This window comes from Dasypus novemcinctus, chromosome 13, assembly GCF_030445035.2.
Source record: "Dasypus novemcinctus isolate mDasNov1 chromosome 13, mDasNov1.1.hap2, whole genome shotgun sequence".
Taxonomy (NCBI): Eukaryota; Metazoa; Chordata; class Mammalia; order Cingulata; family Dasypodidae; genus Dasypus; species Dasypus novemcinctus.
Genome location: NC_080685.1, coordinates 91,763,717 through 91,786,993, shown reverse-complemented (window position 1 = coordinate 91,786,993; position 23,277 = coordinate 91,763,717). Strand labels below are relative to the sequence as shown.

The following is a 23,277-nucleotide window of genomic DNA, read 5'->3' as shown; positions in this document are numbered from 1 at the left end:
AACCATTCCAGAGGTAAGATGTAAAATAGGATGAGGGAAGAAATAAATATCCAAGGACTCCAAAGGACCTAACAAAATAGAAACTCTATGAAGCAAGAAATTATACCTTTTATTTATTTTGCTTCTACCCCAAACTTCCAGTACAGCAGGATCTCAATAATGACTGGTTGCCAGGTTAGCTAATGTTACTCAATTCTGATAATATATGTTAAGGTGTCTCCAACCAGCTGATACTGAGCCAGTGACCCAGGGCTAGTATCCACACAGAAAGAACAGTAGAAACAAAGAAGAATGAGGAAACAGGAAGGAAATGAGAACCACACCTTCTGAGCAGAATGTTTTATGCCAAACCCAAAAGGGCAAGGGATAAAACTATTTGGACACTGGGTCACTGAGAGGCGTAGTCTTTTGCTTTATCTTCTGCCAGTTCCTTCTAATTCTCTCCTACTAAAAATTCAGATACCAACAATACCCTTCTAACAAAGTATACTACTACCACCTGGCATGGCTCAGCTACCAGACAAAAAAAAGAACAGTCTTTGTTAAAAACAATCATTTACGATCTTTCTTTTTTCAAGATATATAACAAATTTTTTTAACTGTAAAAGTAATGTTTATTATAAATAAGGAAACTGTAAAACCACAAAAAAAAGAAAAGGAAACAAAAGTAACCCTTAATTTCCACCACTAAGAAATCACCACTCAAGACTTTGATAAATATTCTTCTAATCTTCTTTCTCTTATTATTATTTTTACAAAATGTGGATGTATTATACAACTGTTTTGTAATGTTTTCACTTAAATGTATGCTGTGAACATTTTCCCATGTGGTGTTCTTCTATAACATTTTAATACATTATATTGATGTAGCTTCTATTCTTGGACATTTATGTTGCTTCTAATTTTTTATAATATAAAACAGTGCTGCATTTAATTACTTTGTACATAATCTATGCACACACTTTTCATTATTTTTGCCTAGTATTAACGTCACTGGGTCAAAGACTACTCATTCACACATTAAACTGCCCTCAAGAAGACTGTACCAATTTTAAATACTAGCAAGGAGCATATAAGAATGTTTATTTCCTTTTTTAAAATCTTAAATATGGTATCTTTGTTGTAATTTGCAGTTTTTTTATTCTAGTGAGACAGAGCTTCTTTTGCGTGTATGTGTGTTTTACCATTTTTCTATTGAAGTGTTCTTTGCCCATTTTCTATTAAGGTATTTATTACAGAACACAACATACATGTAACCTTTGTCTCAGTAGGTATGGATTTTGACACCTGCTAGTGGGGAGAGAAGAAGGAACCCTGAGTTATCAGTCAGAAGATTCTCCGTCTATTCCTAGCTCCTCCACCATCAAGTAGACAACTTTGGACAACCTGGTTATTGTCTCTGGGGCTCTGTTTTCCCTTCCATTAAATGAAAGGTTTCAGCTAAAATGCTTCCAAGGATTTTTTCAACCTCCAGCTTTCTGTGATTCTGCATCATCTTTTGCCTGGCTTCTCAAGGCCATATTAGATTCAACCACCACCCCCTTTAGTGCATGGCTGAGTGGTTTCACACCATATAGTATAAAATAATGATCAAGTTTTTCTCAGACACCAAGATGCTCTGCAAAACACATGGCTTTAGGGGTACCTTGCAGTCTAACAATTACTTCTCCCAAATGCCTCTCATCAAATGACTTCAACTGCTGGAAAAAGCCACAAAATGGAATGTCTTTCATCTAGTATCTCACAATGAGCTCTCCTTCCCATAGTGAGGAAAACTGAGTTCCACTGAAGCAGTAGAGGCCCAAGGGGGTGAAATGAGGCAAAATGACTCACCATCAGCCTCAGAGTCAGCAGCATGCTCAGGAAGTGACCATGAGTATCACTTCCTACTGCTGCGCCCTCCCGCCTCCAGGCCAGCTCCAGCTCCCCCTGTCAGCCTCCCATCTACACTTACTAACTTCTGATTTTTAATGGTAGGGGTGACAGGAAAAAGCTCCCATTCCTCTCCCCTTTGCTTACCCATGACTCAAAGTAGCCCAGAGTTGGTGATAACTGGTGTTGGGAGGGGAGCGGGTGTAGGGAGGAGAAAAAGCATAACTAATAAAATAGCAGTTAAGCCCAGGCAGATGTTTCCTTTCATGTACTGATCAGCTGAGAAAAGAACCGACTCAACTATTATCCCTGTTTATTTGAACTGGTTGCTGATGCGATTGGGACTTACTGCTCCAGCTGAGCTCCCCACAGCACTACAGGGCTGGGCAAGGAACACACGTGTAGCTAGTGTAGCTAGCTAGCCTAGTCAAAATGTATTACACAGCCTCCCGCAACTGGGAGCAACTTTGACATGGGGAGAGAAGCAGCAAATAGCCAGTGCCTCTCCTTTCACAGATGTTAAACGGCTACCCATTCTCTGATTCAGAAACTTTAACTGTGTGCCTTTGGTGAAGGCAGGGCCCCTGCATCACAGGAAGGGCTTTCCTGCAGCAGAGGGCTTGACAGAGCTGAAAAGCTGTAAGGCGGCCCCACCCCCAAACAAGGGAATATTTATTCCCTGGAAAAATAAAACCTGTTGAGGTTGAGTACAGGACAATGAAGACTGTAGAGCCTTTCCGCTCCCTATAAAAGAGGAAGAGGGCTTGAGGCAGAGAAGAAAAAGAGAATTTACAGAGTAGCTTTTGTGTACTATCACACAGCCTGCATCTCTTTTCTTTAAAATTTCTTGGAAGAGAATGAGTCATCTAAACATTGCAGGAAGCCAAATAGAAGTCGGAGGAAAAAATTACTTTAGGCAAAGTTTTTCTCTTAAATGTTTGCATAGTAATCTTTGCCTAGGGAGAAAAAAAAAGGATGCCTAAATTTAGAAGAGAGATGTGGCACGGTTAACAATGCTTGTTCTATGGGATAGGAAGTGAAACAGCGCACTCAGGCTGGGATCTTTTATTTTGAAATTCACCACAACCGTTTGGCCCTAGTGTGTTTCACTGGCCCCCACTCTGCTGGCTGCTGAGGCGGAGCTGATCCGGAAGACAGTGAGATTGCAACAGCTCCTGCCAGCTGTGTGCTTTCAAAATGGGTAGGGAATCCTCCTTTTCCAACAGATAACAGCACTGGACAACAGAACCGAAATGCACCGCCTCCTCTGCCCAAGACAGTAACGTTCCAAAGCCTCCTTACTGGCAGAGAAGGCTGTAGCAGCAGCAAAGTAAGGAAGCATGAGGCTATACCAAGAGGTCTGGGCTGCCTGGGCCCTAGGCGGGCCACTCTTCCTCTGGATTGATATATTTCCTGAGTGTGGTTGGTTAGTCTATTAGCAATCCCCAAAAATGCTAATAATAAAAGGGTTTTTAAAATCATTCCCCATCAGGGAAATTACCTGATTCTCATTATTTTAGATCAGCACCAGTGTGCTTCCCAAGTTGGGGAGAGCTGTTGCTTATTGTATATGACAAAGCGTATTACCTAACAGGCAAAAATCCTCCCCTATTTGTATAAAAGAAAAAGAAAAGAGGAAGGCATATTTCTGCCATATGTGAGAACTAATTTCAGTCCCGTCCCAAGGCTGAGCCTGTCAGCAGGTAGAAACAGTAGGGTCATTTAGTACTTTTCCGATCTTCCTGTGTCAGCAGTTTTCCAAAAAAGAAACCAATTTTCAAGGGCACGAATCTCCCTCCACCAATGCTAACACCCCCTCCTTCTCAATGGTACTTCAGAGACCAATTGTTTTTTTTAAAAAAATCCAGTTTAAAATTGAATTTACTTTCGTAAATTTCAGAAGAAAGGAACATGAACTGTACGTTAAGCTCTGGCAGCAGCAGAAGCACCTCTAGGTGGAGAGTGACAATTCAGGGGCATTCTCTTACTACTTCAAAGAAGCCACGTTTCATGAACTGACACTTTGCCTAAAATGCTTCTGAAGAAGAGGACAGGGCTAAAAGACTGGCTGTTTGGTAGCAGTGCCAGTGCTAGATGAGGGCGGGCCCTGTGCCTGGCTCTCCCTCAGTCCTCAGTCCACCAAAATAGGTGATACATACTGGGACTGGAAGTGGGGAGTGGTGTAAGGGAGAGCAGAGAAGACGGTGATCTGGTAGACCAGAGGTCAGGAATAACTTCCAGGTTCCATAAGCACATACTTGCATATGTGCAGAAGAGCTCTTTCTATTTGGCATTCACTTGTTAAAGATTCTGCTTGAGGGTTCTAGGAAGGTTGAGCTCCAGTTAGGAACTTACACTCTGGGGGACCCCAACGTAGCATAAAATTCAAATACATTGAATTGCAAAGCTGTTATAGAGAGAAAGGCTGGAGAAACTGAACTAGAAATTGAACAGCATTCAATTTAGTCTAGAAAAACTGGTTTAAGGTCAAGTTTTTCTCCCGATGCCAAGGTTTCCACACTATAACTTAATTCCAGGGCAAACTAGATATTGAATCCAGCTTGCCAGAAATAGAAATCTGATTTCAAGAAATCCAGCTATTCCATATCAAAATCTTTCTTTTGACTTTGCCTTTCTAAGTTACTAATGGATATCTGAGGTTATAATGATACTGTTAGTATAAGTGGCTCCCAAAGCAGTTACATTCTATTTTTAAAGAATCCCTTGAGCCTGTAAGCACAATAAAAACAAATCTCACCAGTAGTTCCTTCACCCAAAAGTTAATGGCTATAGTTAAACTCTCCCAGTGACAAAAGTTGTATTTAAAAGAAAATGTCAGAAACCTGGCACAATCTAAGACTCCAATGCCTGTCTTAGATTCATCTTCTGAAACACGAATGTCTTCTAAATTAAGTTACTGTTTAATTATCTGAATAACTTACTCTGGAAATTAGTTAGGGCAGTCTAGCATTGTTACAGTATCTATAAATCTGGTCTCTCAAGTAGTGAAGATTGATTGTCACTGTGGGCCCTGAGGGGAAGGGAGAAAGGAATAGAATAGATGGAAGCAGGGCAATTGGAGGGCAATGGAAGTGCTCCACAAGATCATGCAATGATGGATATAGGACATGTTAACTTACACCAAAAGTGTATAAAAGTCTATGAGCTAAAATGTAAACCATAATGTAATAAGGAAGCTAAACATTTAGAAATTTGTACAGTCTAAAATATAAACCATAATGTAAACCAAAATGGAACCATGTTTGATAGTTATGTTTCAAAATCTGTACATCAGCTACAGCAAATATAACATGAACATGTAAAAATATCATTGCTGGGGAAAGGGGAAAAGGGTTTGATGTTGGATATATGGGAGTCCCCTATATTGTGTATGTGAATTACTGTGATCTAAAACTTTTTTGAAGACAAAATTAGAAAATTAGGGGAAAAAAAGGATGTAGACACTGAGGAAGAAATGAAAGAAACTCCCTTGCCACTGTACATATAGGGCAACACCTATTACAGTGATGAAAGGCAAAATGTTTGAAACAAAGCTTTATAATATTTTTCATTTTATTAATACACCAATTTATTTTTATTTTAGTATTTCTAAATTATTATGTATTCTATTTCTAAACTTTAAACCTATCACTATATTTCAATTTCTTCTTAATTGAATTTGGCAATATATTAGGCTTCATTGTTGAAGAAGTTTTGGACCACAGAGAGGTTCAGCTATGGCAGGGGAGGAACACTGGTGTGGGGTGTTATTGATGGGGGGCACATGAGTGGGTGGGAGTTCTCCAGGGCATGTATATAGGGGATACAAATATGTTCAGATATTTGTTGGGTATTGTCATAGTAGGTAGAATTACACACAACAACTGAGGGAGTGCTGAGTTCCTACCCAGGGGAGCTCTGTCATATTCCCCACTGGAACAACAATAATCCCCCAAGTGCAATAGCAAAGACCAACAAGGAAGGATGGTCCAATAATGAGCCCCTGATACTGATGACTATGCTTATGAGCCTGTGTGCCTAAAATATAAACTAGGCCTAGAGCTGCAGGGTGCGTGTTACCTCCTGAGAGCCTCCATGTTGCTCAAATGTGGCCACACTCTAAGCCAAACTCCCCATGTAAATGCATTACCTTCCCCGTCAGCTTGGACATGACTCCTGGGGATGAGCCTCCCTGGCACTGAGGGATTACTACCAATCACTAACTTGTGACGCAACTAGAAAGAGACCTTGAATAAAAGGGTCAACTCAGACCAGCAGACAACCTCAGCCTACATGTTGAATCAAGTGTTAAAAACTGCTTTTTGACCTTGAATAAAAAGACAAATGAGTTTATATGGCTAAGAATCTTCCAAAAAGAGTCAGAAGGTCATGAGAGGGGTCACGCTTATGCACACCTCAGCAGGACTCCAGAGAGAGCCAAAGTAGATACAAGCCTAGGTGCTGGTTCTCCTGAAAGCTGCAGAGATCCACAGAGTATATGGTCATGGCAGATGGATTTGGAGTTCTGTGCCATGTCAGAGGGGCCTACTTTGGAATTTGTGCTCCTGAGTGTGATGGAGGTGGACTCAGATGTGACCTTCCTACACATGCCTTTTCTGTCACTTTTACTGAACCTGTAGTTGGTGCTAGGGATGTCACTTTTACTGGATGGTGCATACTCAGAGGACTTGAATCTCTGGACTGCCCATATGCCAGCTGGGCCCTGAGCCTCAGCAGAGTTGCGACTCCTACTCTCTGGTTCATTGGACTTACCCAGCTCAGCTAACAGGGAGGTGAAGATGGTCAACCACCACACCAGGGAATCAACAGTACCAACAACTGCAAGCAAAAGAATTGCATCCATCATCCATTCCATGTGGGAATCTAAGCCTCCTCTTGATCTAGAGGTGAAGAGGACATCACCATTCCAGGATCCACAGAATGGAGGAATAAAATATGGATTAGAGTGGACTTACTGATATTCTACTATAAAACTATTGTGACTAGTAATAGAAGAAATTGTAACACTGAGGTAGAGAAAGTGGCCACAGAGTTGCTGAGGGCGAGAGAGGGAAGAAGAGATGTAATGTGGGAGCATTTTTGGGATACGGTGGGGGGGTGGGGAGTGGGGTATATGGGAACCTCTTATGTTTTTTTATTTTTTTGTGTGTTTTTTAATGTAACATTCCTTGTGATCTATTACCTTTAATTAAAAAGTGTGTAAAAAAAACAACAACAAAAAACAGCATGGTACTGGCATAAAGAAAGACACATTGATCAGCGGAATAGAATTGAGAATCCAGAAATAGACCCTCATCTATACAGCCAACTGGTTTTTGACAATCTTACCAAGTTAATGTTAACGGGACAAACCAGTCTCTTCAAGTAATGGTGCTGGGACAACTGGATATCTATAACCAAAAGAATGAAAAAGTGCCCCTATCTCATTCTCTATACTAGACTCAACTAAAAGTGGATCAAAGACCTAAACATAAAAGCCAGGGCCATAAAACTACTAGAAGAAAATGAAGGAAAAAATCTTCAAGACCTGGTAGTAGGCAGTTGTTTCCTGGACCTTATACCCAAAGCACATGCAACAAAAGAAAAAATAGATAAATGGGACCGCCTCAAAATTAAACACTGTTGCACTTCAGAGGATTTTGTCAAAAGGGTGAAAAGGCAGCCACTCAAAGGGACAAAATATTTGGAAATCACATATCTGATAAGGGTTTAATATCCAGGCTATATAAAGAGATGTTACAATTCAACAATAAAAAGACAAACAACCCAATTTAAAAATGGGCAAAAGACTTGAATAGACATTTGTCCAAAGAAGAAATACAAAGGGCAAAAAACACATGAAGAAACACAACTAAAGATTAGGGAAATGCAAATTAAAACTACAATGAGATATAATTTCACACCTATCAGAATGGTCACTATTAAGAAGAGAGAGAACTACAAGTGTTGGAGAAGATGTGGAGAGATAGAACACTTACTCACTGTTGGTGGGAATGCAGAATGGTACAGCCACTGTGGAGGACTGTTTGGCAGTTCCTAAAGAAGTTGAATATAGACTTGCTACGTGACCCTTGGTATATACCCCAAAAAACTGAGAGCAGTGACACAAACAGACATCTGCACTCTGATGTTCAGAGCATCATTATTCACGATTGCCAAAAGTTGTAACAACCTAGGTGTCCATCAGCAGATGAATGGATAAACAAACTATGGTGTGTTCACACAATGGAATATTAAGCCTGTTCTCAATATAGAGGTGGAGTGGACATGACCATCCCAGGGTCCACAGGATGGAGGAATAGAATATGGATTAGAGTGGACTTACTGGTATTCTACTATAGAACTATTGTGACTAGTAATGGAAGAAATTATAGCATTCATGTGGAGAAAGTGGCCACGGTAGTTGCTAAAGGCAGGGAGAGGGAAGAAGAGATGTGATGTAGGGGCATTTTCAGGACTTGGAGTTGTCCTAAATAATATTGCAGGGACAGATGCTGGACATTATATATCCTGCCATAACCACTGAATGTACCTGGAAGAGCATAAACTACAATGTAAGCTATTATCCATGTGATGTAACAGTGCTCCAAAATGTATTCACCAAATGCAATGAATGTGCCACAATGATCAAAGAGGTTGTTGATGTGGGAGGAATGGGGGAGGAGGGTATATGGGAACCTCTTATATTTTTTAATGTAACATTTTTTGTGATCTATGTATCTTCAAAAAAATACAATTAAATAAATTGGGGGGGGGGAAAGAAATGGAGTTGTAAAGCGTATGATAACATGGATGAACCTGTAGGACATTATGTTGAGTGAAGCAAGCCAGACACAAAAGGACAAATACTATATGATTGCATTACTATGAAACAATATATTGTGTAACATATTGTATGATTCAAAAAATTTTTTATATGTATTCAATATATTTGAGAAATAGATATTTTTATTTAAAAAAGTGTCTTAAGATAGAAGTGTATTTCACTTTCTTATTTAAAAACTAAGAGGTAGTCACTGAATTGATGTCAGGCTTTGACTTTGTTGCTCTACTGCGCATGGCTTCCAAAACCAAGATAGACTGATGTTCTAAGACAGCTTTCCTATATGGCTGGCACTGTTCTAAGCAATTTTACATGCATTATCTCATGCAATCCTCATAACAGTCCCATGAAGTAAGTGTTTTATTATCTTCTCCATTTTACAGATAAGGAACTGGGGACTGAGTAACTTGCCTGTGATCGCACAGCTACTAAGTGGCAGAGCCACAGGCATTCTGGCTCCAGAGTATATGCTCTTCGATTATATCTTTAAGCTATCCTCTCATCCACGAACCATATATCTTTGCATGTGTTCAGTTCTTCTTTAAGTTACTTGTATGTCTTTCATTATTTATTATTAGATTTTTTGTGGGTTTTTTTTGCTATTAATGCTACCATTTCAGAAATTGTTTTCTTTGTGGCTGGCATATCTAAATATAGTGTTTTTTTGTATATAGATTTGTTATCCAGTCATCAAACTAACTCTACTAATTATAATAATTTGTTCAAAGCAGCTTTGGTTTCCTTTGCAAACATTTACATCATCTGTGAAACAAACCAATTTCGTTTCTTTCTCACTCCTAAAACCTTTTATTTATTTTAACTTATTTATCCTTGGTCTTACTGCACTGGCTAGAACCTCTCCTCTAGTAAAATGTAGAATAGAAATGATAATAGTGAATATCCTATATTTTTAATGTAACATTTTTTGTGATCTATGTATCTTTAAAAAAAAAAGACAATTTAATTTAAAAAAATTAAAAATAAAATAAAGAAAAAAAAATAGTGAACACCCTTTTCTTGTTCCTGATTTTAAAGAGAAAGTTTCTGATGTTTTACTATTAAGAATGATGCTTTCTATAGTTGTGGATACTCTATATGGTTAAAGACATTCCTCTCTAACTAATCTTGATTTTGCTAAGGAGTTTTTCACATATGCTTTTTCTACAACTATTGAGAATATACGATTTTTCTTTATTCTATTAATGATATTACTTCCATGTGAAAAATTTCTAATTTAAATGACACTTGTATTCCAGGGATAAACTGAATTTAGTTACCATTTATTATCTTTTTTCACATATTGCTAGATTCAGCTTATTCATATTTTGTTTAAAGTTTTCAATTCTATGTTCATGGGTGAGACTGGTCTGTAATTTTTCCTTCTCATACTTTCAGTATCTGGTTTAGGTATCAAGGTTACACTAACTTCACAGAATTGAGGAATTTTTCTTATTTTTATATTCTTTGGAACACTTATGTACAATTGGAATTATCTATTCCTTCAAAGCTTAGTAAAGTTTTCTTGTAAAATTGAAAAAAATTAAAAAGTAGGTGTTTGGCAGAATGGAAGCAATGGGGAGGAGGTAGAAGGAAAACAGGAGGATGGAATTACTTTCTATCCTTCCAGGCAGGTTAAACAGAAAAGACTGTTTTCAGCTGCACAACTGGGATATTGTTCAACTGAGGACAGAAAGTAAATGTTCAATGGTTGGAAGCCCCTGCTATCTAGGTCAGAGATGATAGAGACTGGCCATCACCAAGTTCTGGCTTAAGGAAATCCAGGACCCTTCTCCCCTAGGATACTTATTTCCAAAAGCCATTTCCTTAAAGCCTTCCCAGAAACTCTGGAATGTGATAACCTACCAGTGCCACTGACCCTGGGAAAACATCCATTCTTTGGCATGACAGTGAGTCCTGTGGACGCAACTCTTCCCTCTATGGACACTTGTGCTCTGCTACAACTAACCAAAGCCTTATGTCAGGGAAACACATAATCTAGACAGGACTGAGCCCCACTGGACCAGGACAGGGGTAGAAGAACAGAAAGAAAGAGGTAGAAGGCCCTCTGCTCTCCCAAGACTTCTTATGGCACAGCCTAAAACACAGTCCTAAAACCATCTGAATGTTCCTCCATGGTTGTTCCAATCTCTTGGTATGGCCTATTCTGATACTAAGAAAATAAGCTGAGCATTTATCACTTTAATTATTATTAGATCATTTTCATTATTTCAATAATAATAATAATAAACAAAAAAAGAAAAGAAGGTGAAAGCAACATCCTTTAGAATGAAAGAAGCAATCAAGTCTGAGGTTTCATTTCCTAAATCACCACTGTGATCCCTTTCTTGGCAAAGTTGTCCATCTTTTATTCCTCTGGAGAATGATTGGAATGGAACTCTAATAACGTCTTCAGGCCTGATATGTCTCACCAAATCACTTCTTGAGGTCATTCTGAAGACCAGCGATCACCCCCTCTCCCAGCAAGGACATGGAAGACATAGAAATGGTATCTAGGTGACTGTGGCCACCCATGGGTAGATAAGGACACAAGGGACAAAAGGCAAACAGGCAACACAACTCTCTCAGCAGCTGTAATGAACTCTGAAGGAAAAATAAGCAATGACTGAGCTGTGAAAGGAGGAGGGAAAAAAAGAGCCATAACAATAAGATGCCTGTAAACAGATGATCTCCTGTAATAAGGAATATCTGAAGCTGGGAGATGAGAAGAATGCCTTGGTGGCTTCCAGATGGCTGGGCATGGAGACTGGAAGAAAAGGAGTTAACAGCTCATCTGAAAGTTGGCAGTGTGAACACCAAGAAGAGGAGAGCAGCCTGGTAGGAAGTAAAACAGCCAGCAGAGCCAGTACTGGTACAGGAAATGCCTGGGTGCACTGGGAAAATCGCTGATTAAATACTTTAAGAAAGAGGAACCCAGCAGCAAAGCCAATTCATGAATGGATCTGTGCAGTTTCAGTACTCTCGGAGTTGCCTTAGAATCCCACTGTCAATAGTGGAAAAGAGGCTCCAGAGGGTATAAAAAGAATTATGAAGACAGCATTTTTTTTTTGACACCCTATGTGCTGGAGTTGAACCTAAGAGGAGCATAAAGCCAACTTCAAGAGACTGAGAGTAGAGTTCTCCACTGATGGAGAGGATTAGAATGTGTATCCTTTGTGCTAGAGAGATTTGATTCTGGATCTGCCTTCCTTAGCACAGTGGTGGTTTATAGTCTCTTTATCTTTGTCCAGACTAATCACTTGTGTAACCACTTTCATCAACCTTAGCCCATATAAATTTTTAAAAATTAAAATCTATATCCTTGGGGAAGGGCAGCTTCCCTCTTGCCAGTACCTTACCCCCATTGAAAAATCACTAAATTATTTGGAACTGAAGATTTCCAATCTCCAGCTCTGATGTCTCACCTAAGCTGTTCAACTGTTCCTTTCCAGTTCAGGTTTAAGCTTTATAAATTCTCCACGTGCACTTGGAAAGAAGTTGTATTCTGTCTGTAGTTGTTAGGCACAGTGCTCCATATATACCATTTAGGTCAAGTTGTTAATTGTGTTTTTCAAATCATCTCTATCTTTACTGATTTTTTTTTGGTCTAGTTCCTTAATCATTTATTAAGAGAAGTATGTTAAATCTCCACCATGGTTGATATTTGTCTATTTTTCTTTTTAATTCTGTACCTTTTTATTGAAATATTTAAGGCTATGTCCTTAAGTACATTCATATTCCTGGTTAATGTGAATTCTTTATTTTTTACAAAATGTCCTTATCTCTAATAATATATTTTTTTGCAATAATGTCTGCTTTGTTTAATTTTATCATAGCTTTCTTTTCCCATCATTTTGCTTTAAATCTTTTGGTATCCTTATATTTAAGGTGTGTCACTTCTTTATAAACATAACTACAGTTTTGCTTTTTTAAAAAAACTCATCTTACAATCTCTGTTTTCAAGTGGCATAAGTTCAATTACACTTATTGTAATTACTGATGCATTTAGGTTCAAAGTCACCTACTTGCTATCTATTTGTCCTACCTATTCTATGTTCCCTTTTCTTCTCCTTTCTTGCCTTCTTTTTTTTCAATTCCTCTAAAAAATATTCAATAAAATTCACTCTTTTTGGTATGCAGTTCTATGTGTTTTGACAAATGTATAGAGTTGTATAACTACCACAATTAAGACACAGAATGGTTCCAGCATCCCCCAAAAAACCTCTCTCAGGCTCCCCTCTGTAGTCAAACCCTATCTTTAACACCTGGAAACCATTCCTCTGTTCTATATGCCAGAATCTGCCTTTATCAGAGCCTTTCTTATCTTCTTTTGGATTATTTTTTATTAATTGATTTACCCCCCTCCCCCTCAGATTGTTAGTGGACTAGTATTCTTTTAGCGGTTATCCTAGATTTCAACATGTATCCTTGGCTTGCCAAAGTCTAATATAAATTGATCCTCTTACTACTTCCTGGACAATACACATTAAACCCATTTTCCTACCCTCACCCAGACAAAGATGCTACTGTTGCCATTTATATTAATTTTATACATATATTTAAAACCCCAGAAGAGATTACTATTATTGTTTTTAACTGCCAATATTCCTTTGAATGTACACTCTTATATATCCTTTTTGTTACTCATTCCTTCCTATATTCCCAAGCTTCAATGTGGGATCATTATACTTAAACAGCACCTGTTTTATTGAAGGTCTGCTGGTGATGAGTTCTCTCAGACTTTGTTTGCCTGAAAATGTCTCTAGTCTACCTCTATTTTTGAAGGCTACTTTTCCAAGGTTTGAAGTTGGCAATCCCCAAACAAAAACTCTGTACCCATTAAGCAGCAACTCCCCATTCCCCTCCTACTCCATCTCTGTTAACTCTAAACTTTCCTTTCTATGAATTTACCTGTTCTAGATATTTCATGTAAGTGGAATCATACATTCCTTTTGTATCTGGCTTACTTCACTGAACATAATGTGTTGTCCACCCCGCCCCCCTTTTTGTTTTAATCTTTATTGTGTTAACATATAGACAACCTAAAATTTTCCATTTTAATAACTTTTAATACACAAAATTCAGTGATACTAATTGCAGTCATAATGTGTGCTACCAGCAGCACCATCCATTATCAAAATGTTTCCCACACCCCAAACAGGAAATCTGTATCCATTAAGCAGTAACCCCTGATTATCTGCTCAGGGGTTATTTGCCCCCAGCCCCTTGTACTCTGTAATCTACTTTCTGTTTCTATGAATTTACATATTCGAGCTATTTCACACAAACATTTGTCCCTTTGTGTCTGGCTTATTTCTCTCAACATGATGTCATCAAGGTTCATCCATGTTGTCAAATGAATCAGAAATCAATTCCTTTTCGTGACAGAAGGATAATCCATCATACATATATACCACATTTTGTTTATCCATTAATCTGCCTTTTTTTTAAAAGATTTATTTTATTTATTTATCTCTCCCTACCCCCTCATTGTTTGCACTTGCTGCTTCTGCTTGTCTTTGTTTCTTTAGGAGGCACTGGAAACTGAACCTGGGACCTCCAATGTGGGATGGAGGTGCCTAATTGCTAATTGCTCCATTCCCTGTTGTGTTGTGTCTCGTTATCTTTTTCCTCTTGTGTCTCTTGTTGCATCATCTTGTGTCAGCTTGCTGTGCCTGCCATCACACCAGCTTGCTGTCTTCTTTAGGAGGCACCAGGAATCGAACCCCGGACCTCCCATGCAGTACGCAGGAGCCCAACCACTCAAGCCACATCCACTTCCCCCATTCATCTGTTGATGAACACTTGGGTTGCTTCCATGTTTTGGCTATTGTGAATGATGCTTCAATGAATATTGGTATACAACTATCCATTTAGTCCCTGCTTTCAATTCTTTTCCACTGTCATTTCTTGCTAAAAGGTACTAATACAGTCCATGATGAGCATGTTTTCAAGACCGACCCTGTTGAAGCATGTATCAGAACCTCATTCCTTTTTGATGGCTGATTAGTATTCCATTGTGTGGATGCACCACATTTTGATAATCTATTTATCTATTAATAGAAATCTGAGTTGTTTCCATCTGTTGGCTTTATGAATAGTACTGGCATGAGCACTGGAGCACAAATATTTGAATACATGTTTTCAGTTCTTTGGGGTATATACCTAGGAGTAGAATTGCTGGACCATGTGGTAATTTACGTTTAAGGTTTTTGGTTTTTTTTTTTAAAGATTTATTTTATGTATTTCTCCCTCTACCTTGTTGTTTAGGCTCACTGTTCTCTATGTCCACTCGTTGTGGGCTCATTTTCTGTTCTTTTTAGGACGCACCAGGAACCGAACCCAGGACCTCATATGCAGGAGGGAGGTGCCCTTTGCCTTGAGCCACCTCTGCTCTTTGCTTGTGTCTCTTCATTGCATCAGCTTGCCACACCAGCCCATCATGTCAGCTCACACCAGGAACCAAATCCAGGACCTCCCATGTGGCAGGCAGGTGCCCAACTGCTTGAGTCACATAGCTTCCCCTATGTTTAAGTTTTTTTTTTCTTCCCTCTCCCCTCCACCCTGCTGATTTTGCTGTCTATGTCCATTCACTGTGTGATCCTCTATGTCTGTTTCTTTTTGTCTTCTCTTTTCATTTTCTCCTCTAGATTTACCAGGATTTGATCCTGGGGACCTCTGATGTGGAGAAAGGTTCCTTGTCACTTGCACCTCCTCAGTTCCTGGTTTCTGTTGCATCTAGCCTTGACTCTCCCCTTTGTCTCTCTTTTGTTTTGTCATCATCTTGCTGCACAGCTCACCATGTGGGCCTGCCTTGCTGCATGGGTGCATCTTTACCAGGAGGCCCCGGAGATCGAATCCGGGTCCTCCCACATGGTAGAGAGAAGCCCAATCACTTGAGCCACATTTGCTTCCCTACGTTTTTGAGAGACTGTTTTCCACAGTGGCTATACCATCTTACATTCTCACCAGCAATGTTTGGGAGTTTTAATTTCTCTACATTCTCAGCAATACTTACTATTTCCCCTTTTTAAAAAAATTATAGCCATCCTAGTGGGTGTAAACAGCATCTCACTATGGTTCTGATTTGCATTTCTTTAATGATGAATGATGTTGAACATCTTTTCATGTGCTTGTTGGCCATTTGTAAATCTTCTCTGGAGAAATGTCTAATAAATTTTTTGCCCTTGTTTTAATTGGGTTATTCATCTTTTTATTCTTGAGTTGTAAATGTTCTTCATATGTTCTGGGTATTAGACCCTTATCAGATATATGGATTGCAATTATTTTTTCCCATTCTCTAGGTTATCTTTTCACTTTCCTGATAGTGTCCTTTGATGCACAAATTTTTAATATTTTCATTAAGTCCAATTTATCTCATTTTTCTCTGATTGCTTGTACTTTTGGTGTCATATAAAATAAACTGTTACCTAACCTAGGGTAAAGAAGATTTTTATGCCTTCCTTTGAAGAGTTTTAGTTTTGGTTCTTACATTTAGGTCCTTGGTCCATTTTGAGTCATTTGATTCTTTCATTATAATTTCCAGTTTTCTGCTCTTATTTAATTTTATAAACATATTAAGTATTATCATTTTAAAAATTTTGTCTGATAATGCCATTATACAGATCTCCAGTGGGCTTGTTGTTTTTGGTCACAAGTCTTGTTTCCTTGTATGCCTGATTATTTCTAATTGAGTGCGGAACACCATATATGAAAAACTATAGAAATATACTAGGCCTAGAATGATACTATCTTCCCCTAGAAAGAATTTAAATTTGCCTCTAGCCACTAGCTATCCTAGATAACCTAATCCAATTAGATATTAAAATAATTTGAAGCTAGTCTTCAATCCCTTTGAGGACTGATCTATTTCTGGTTCCCCTTTCACTCCTAAATTGTATCCCTTGGCCTTGAATTCCAGTTTCTATCCCACTAGTCTCATGAGTCTATTGAAAAAAAAAAAAAAAAAAAAAAAGCTCTCCTCAGCTTCTTGGCCCTCAGTGATCTTTTCCAGAATGACAGGTGCCTCTTGGGGGAAAAACAGCTCTAATGCAAGAGAAGGGCTGGTTTGCCATTTCTAGAAGCATAACCTTAAATTTAAGCTACTGACAACAGGATTATTTTATGTTTATTTGTAGACCCCAGCAGGTCCAGTACAGTGCTGGATATCTAATAAGTTCCTGAATATGCTTTGCATGAAAGAATGAATGGCTACTGATGAGAGAGAAGGCTTATTATCACATTTACGTTTTAAAGTTGCTCATTTCCTAGGACAGTGTACCAAAAACAGTCTAGTAAAACAAGAGAGAAATAGACCTGAGGTTTTAACTATGGTCCCTCATTACTTCCTTAGGGGCATTTCAAAAACCATAACCCATCAAAAGGCAAGAGAAGACATAATCTACCTCAGATAAAAGGTATCTTTGAAGTTAACTGAAGTAATAAGAGAATTTAGATTCAAATCTCACTGATCCTCTGGCAGCTTTCACCAAATGGAGGAACTCTACAAGAAGTTCTAAATAGCTCTCCCTGTAAGAGGCCCAAGGTGATCTCTGAAAATGGTTCGCTATTCACTTGACCCAGAAAAACCCACAAAATCATGCAAATCAAGAAGTTCAAATTTTCAGGTTCAATTTAAAAACATCCAAGAAACTGCCATTCCATCAAAGGTATGCAGAGTAGAAAAGCCACCAAATATCTGAAAGATGACACTTTACAGAAACAACGCGTGCCATCCCGTCTTTACAACGGAGGTGTTGGGAGGTAAGCCCAGGCCAAACAGTGGGGCTGGACACAGGGTCGGTGGCCCAAAGACAGTGGTGAATTTTTGTTGCACAGGCTTAAAAATGCAGAAAGTAATGCTGAACTTAAGAATTTAGATGAAGATTCTCTGGTTATTGACCACACCTAGGCGAAAAAAACCACTCTGTAAGTCCTACTATCAGAGCTCACGGTCAGATTAACCCATACATGAGCTCCCCTGCCACACTGAGGTGATCCTTACTGAAAAAGAACAAACTGTCCCTAAACCAGAAGAGAAGGTTGCACAGAAGAAAAAGATATTCCAGAAGAAACTGAAGAAACAAAAAATTATGGCTCGGAAATAACTTCAGCATTCAATAAATGCAAATAAAAGTTTTAAAAAAAGTTCTAAATATGAGAACACGTAAGAGTCTTACATGGGGCCATTTGAGGTCTGAGGAAGGTTTGGGCATCTAGTTTCTGGGACATGTATGAAAATGTCATCCCAAATACTTAACAGCACAACAGCCTTTCCTAAGTCACACGAGCATCAGAATGGAAAGAAATGAATCACTGACTCCTAATTCTCAGTCCAATAAGTAGCCACACACTGCTGATTTTCCCTTCCTGATATATCTCACATCTGGCTCCTTCTTTTCATTCCTCCTGCCACTAGTACCTGAGTACAGGCCTCATTACCCCTGCTCTCTATTAGAGGTACAATCCTGAAATAGCAGCTCTATTTTATTAATTTCCTATGAATAAACCTGCCATGATTCCCTAGTATCTCAGAATAAAGCTCAAAGTCCCTTGGTCTGTCATTCAGGACTCTTTTCAGCTTTGTATCAACTACTTTCCTCATAAGTACTCTGAATTAGCTAAACTAATTTATTTTTTTTTTTCTTTTTTTTTTTCTTTTTTTATTTTTTATTGACTTTGTAATAATATTACATTAAAAATATATATGTGAGGTCCCATTCAACCCCACCCCCCCACCCCCCCTCTCCCCCCCCCCCAACAACACTCGTTCCCATCATCATGACACATCCATTGGATTTGGTAAGTACATCTTTGGGCACCTCTGCACCTCATATACATTGGTTCACATCACGGCCTGAGTGTCCTGGCACATTCCCATGCTCTTGTTTCTCTGAAGTCTGTTCCTCCCATATGGAATGTCCTTCCACTCTAACTCCCCCTCCATGCTCACAAACTTCTCACTTTTCCATCTCTAAGGACTGACAGTTTTTATTCATTAAAAACACAGCTCAAATTTCACTTCTCCACTTACTGCATATAAAGTACAGTGCCTAGCCCAGTATAAATTTCATGATGTTCTTTAAAAAAAAGTGTGCGTGGGAAGGGGTGGGGATGAAACATTATTCAATTAATGTTGCTATGGAAGTTGGGTATCCATTTTTTTTAAAGTGTTGTGTAATACATTAAAATTATGAATTTTACTAACCAAAAGAAAATGTGAAAAGCAGCAAAAGACAAGGCACAGTGTAGGAAACTATATGTGTAGGCATACAGCCTACACATATAGCCAATAAAAGGACTAATATTCAAATGGATACTTCATTAAAGAATATATTCAGGGACGCAGATGTGGCTCAAGCAATCGAGCTCCCGCCTACCAAATGGGAGGTCCTGGGTTCGGCTTCTGGTACCTCCTAGAGAAGATGGGCAAGACAGCAAGCTGGCTTGATAGCTTAAACTAAAGTCTGACCATACCAAGTAAAAAATCTCACCATACCAAATGTTGGCAAAGATGTAGAACAACAATAACTTTCATATATGCTGGTGTGGGTTTAAGTTAGTAAAACCCACTTTGGAAAACAGTTTAGCATTATATACTGAAGAAGATAGGCATTTTCTTTGAGCCAGCGATTCCAGTACTAGGAATATACCCTAGAACCTGGGCACATGAATACCAGGCACCATTATACATGTATAAGAATGTTCATAGTAGTATCGTTTGCATAAGTACCAAACCGAAAACAAACCAAATGCCCATCAATAACAAAATAAACACATAAATTGTGGTATATTCATAAATGAAACCCAAATGAAAATACACAAGGTACAGCTAAATGTAACAAAAGAATATATAGAGTATGATTCCACTTAGGTAAAGTTCAAAAACAGGCAAAATTAAACTATCCTATTTAGAATGTATACCTAGGTGATAAAATCAAAGAAAAGCAAGCAAATAATTATCTAAAATTAGGGTGGTGGTGGTGAATAGAGAGGACTGTAATTGGGGAGGAGTATATCAGGAACTTTTGAGGTACTGATCAGGTTCCATTTTGTGACTTGTCTGGTTAGTTACTTTGGTGTTTACCTTATAATTACTCTTTTATTGTTCACATATATTTTACATTATATTTCAAATTTTCAAGAGTAATAATTCCATGGTTGATTAATAATATCTATCAGGGATGCAGGAACAGGGTTTTGGCTAGTATACACTGATTCACATATCTTCTTTGAACAACTGAGCTGGATAGGAGTTCTTCCTCTGCTGCCTATATTCTCTGGCACCTCCTGTCTATGCCATTTATGGGACACCTATCTACAATGCTTCGATTAAAGTCATTTATGCAGATGTCTTCTCCTCATTCATCTACATCATACACTTCCAAAAGCTTTGGACTACGACTTGCAATTAGTAATTAATAGAAAAAAGTAATTGCAGTTTATATTTACTTAATGCTTATTATGTGCCAAACATTTACAAGTATTATCTTATTTAATCCTTGTAATAACTCTATGAGGTAGACATTATTATCTTCATTTTACAAATGCTGAAGCTTAGAGAGGATAATTTGTCCATAGGCAAAGCTACTGAGGGATCGAGTTGGAATGTGAACTTGTGAACCTCTGCTTTTAATCAGGACTACTTTGTCATATTTGTCCTCTCCTCATCTCGCACAATGCCTTGCATATAGTAAGCACCCAATAATTATATATTGGGTGAAAAGGGGGCAAAGAGTGGGATGAAAGGCAATAAACTTTCACAGAAAGGAGAGGGGTAATATAAAAGAATATCCTTGATGTATTAGTTTTATATATATCTTCCAAATAAACTCTGCTGAAAAGACTGTGATTCCATCACATACGAGAGCTATAAAAATAAGCTGTTAGGATATTCTGGTTAGAGGGAGAGTCCAAAATCTAATTAGATTTTAAATCTATTTGCTTTATTCAGATGGTTGGCAGTTCAAAGGGCAAATGGCAGTAGCATGTCTCATGAAGAACCCTGGCCACAGCATGGATGGAACTGAGCCAAGAGGTTACCCAGCTAAAAAGCATTACTGCTTTCCCGCTGACCTGGGTGGCCTATGGAAGCCTTCAACAACCCATCTGTTCTTTGCTTTGGTCACAGGATCTCAGGATTAAATGGGATAAGCATGATGGGTAAATGACAAGGGTGGGCACTGTCTTGGGGGCATTGCCTCTGAGTCTTGCCTACAGAGTTCAAGCAACAATCTTCTTGGGGAGCCCCAAGGAAAGGAGTGGAAAGAGGCTGGAGACAATAGGTGCTTTCAGGAGGCCCCCTCACTCCCCCCAGTACCCAAATGAGAAGCCAGGAGCAGAGGGAAGATTTCAAACACCCAGTGGAAAGGAAACCACTCTTGATCCTCCATTCTAAAAACAAGAACGATCAAAGAACTTCTTGTCATAGCAATAGCAAAAAGAAAGCAACAATATGCCTTCTTTCCATGCCAGGCTGTCTTCTCAACTTAGAGATGAAGAACACAGATGCTGGCTGGCCTCTCCTCATCATGATTCCCACCCCCAATTCCTGGGGACAATTGAGCTGTGTCTATGGCATGTGTGGAGCTACAGGTCATGGCCATACTTAACGAGAACATTCATTCTCCAGAGGCACTACAGGGCAACTCAAAACACCCTTTGTGTCACTATGCCTTTCTCTCCACCCTGCCTTGACACTAATTTAATCAAGATGGCCTTCTAGCTTATAGATGGGGTGGACTAGTCAGTTCCGCATTCCTAGGAATATGTAGTCAAATAGGTAGGGTTGTAAACAGCATGTGAGGAGAAGGGGTCAGAGTCTCTAAGCCAGAGCATGGCAAACTTCTGTGTAAACCCTAGGCAAAAGAGTGCACTAGGTTTGTGGTATGTTTTCATTCTTTTAAATTAACCCTAAACATTCCAGAGAGGTTGAGATATATTTTCTTAGGCAGGCACACAGATTTTCAGAAGGGAAAAAAAAATGACAGGATTTTAATGATATATTTTGTCTTCATCGAAACTGTTTCTAGAATGCAAAAACAGAAAAGAGAGCTCATTGTCACAACTATGCCTAACCTTTATCCCTAGTTTCCATTCCTTTCACCCATAATTTTGCAAACTGAAAACTTCCATTGCCTTAACCAAAGACCAAACTTTGATTCAGATTTGCCTTCCTAAGTTGCTTCTCTAGACCATAGTCAATAGCCAGAAAAGAAAAGCAAAAATTGTGGTAAGAAATTAAATCAATAAAAAAAGAAAGAAAGAAACTATCTGTAGCCCTGAGTCCCCAGCAAGGTTACCTGATTATTGGTCGGATGTTCTTTTCCCATGCTGTGGTATCACCTGAACAGGGCATTTCTACTTGTTACCATTTGTAGACATCACCCTGAACCTCTGAAGTCTGTCTTGTGGGCCAGATAAAGTCAAATCTCCACCAGGGGAGCATGAGGCAGGCCACAGTACTCAGACAAAACCTGAGGAGTTGATCTGGATGTATGCTGAAATTCCTCTCATCAATAACGGATCTAATTGTGATGACCTTCTGCCTGGGACACAGACCCCACCCATTTCTCCCATTATCTGCCTGCCAATGAGCTCACATGTCCAAGGGCAGAAATATTCAAAGGGCTATTGTTTCACAACACATGAGGGAATTTTCAAACACCCAGCAGGATTCCTGAGTCTAAGAGGAGTATGCCCTCCATAGCTTTGGAGTAAAAAATCACCCAGCCCAAGTAGGCACAATCCCAAAGTTCTCTTCAAGTAATTCTACAGACCTAATTAAGCTCTCAGCCATGAAAAACTGAAGTGGTCTTTCTGATCCTATTGCAAAGCTATACAGCAAAAGTTCAACACTCTCAGGAAACAAGTATTTCTCCCCTGCTGCATCTTAAGATAAGAAATGAGCCTCCCCCACCTACTACTCTCTTTTTATTGGCTGCCTTATTTTCTCTTTACCTGGAAAAGCTGATAAGAAATTCTTCCCTGACACCCTTTACCAAAAACAAATTCCTGGTGTTATGGACAGAGGACACCCATTGTGACTAAACAGATAAGAATACTACTTGAGCCAACAAGTGACAGAATTTAAGAAAAGGGCCAGTGGAAGCAGCTTTTGAGATCAGAAAGCAATATTTCATTTGATCAAATCCTATGACCAAATGGTAAGCACATATGCATTGGAAATTAGAAATGGCTTTGGGTTGAACAATAGGAATTTATTCTAAGAGTTATCTAGGAGGAGAAGTAATCCCTTGTGAAACTTCATTAAATGCGGTCTACAGTATGTTTTTTGTTTTGTTTTTTTAAAAAAATTTTTCCCCCTGGGCATACATAACAGTATGTTTAATAATGTCACCCGTTCTATTTCTTAGAAGAGTAATTCAGAAGTTATACAGATACTTGATAATCTAGAGAAAATGTGTTTTTCCCCATCTCAGAATTTTCCCAGCTTTTAAATATATAATACAAAATGTAAGTCCTGTCCATTCTGAACGTAAATATAGGAGGAATGTTTTTTGCTGCCACTCCCCCACCCCACATTTTGGCAGACATTGATTTTT

The 23,277-nt window shown here is 38.8% G+C and overlaps 1 protein-coding gene across 9 annotated transcripts in view; it reads right to left on the bottom strand.

Annotated features, from left to right (window-relative positions):
* SRGAP2 (SLIT-ROBO Rho GTPase activating protein 2) overlaps positions 1 to 23,277 on the bottom strand; it is a 261,250-nt gene that overhangs the window by 81,928 nt on the left and 156,045 nt on the right. The window lies entirely within an intron of this gene.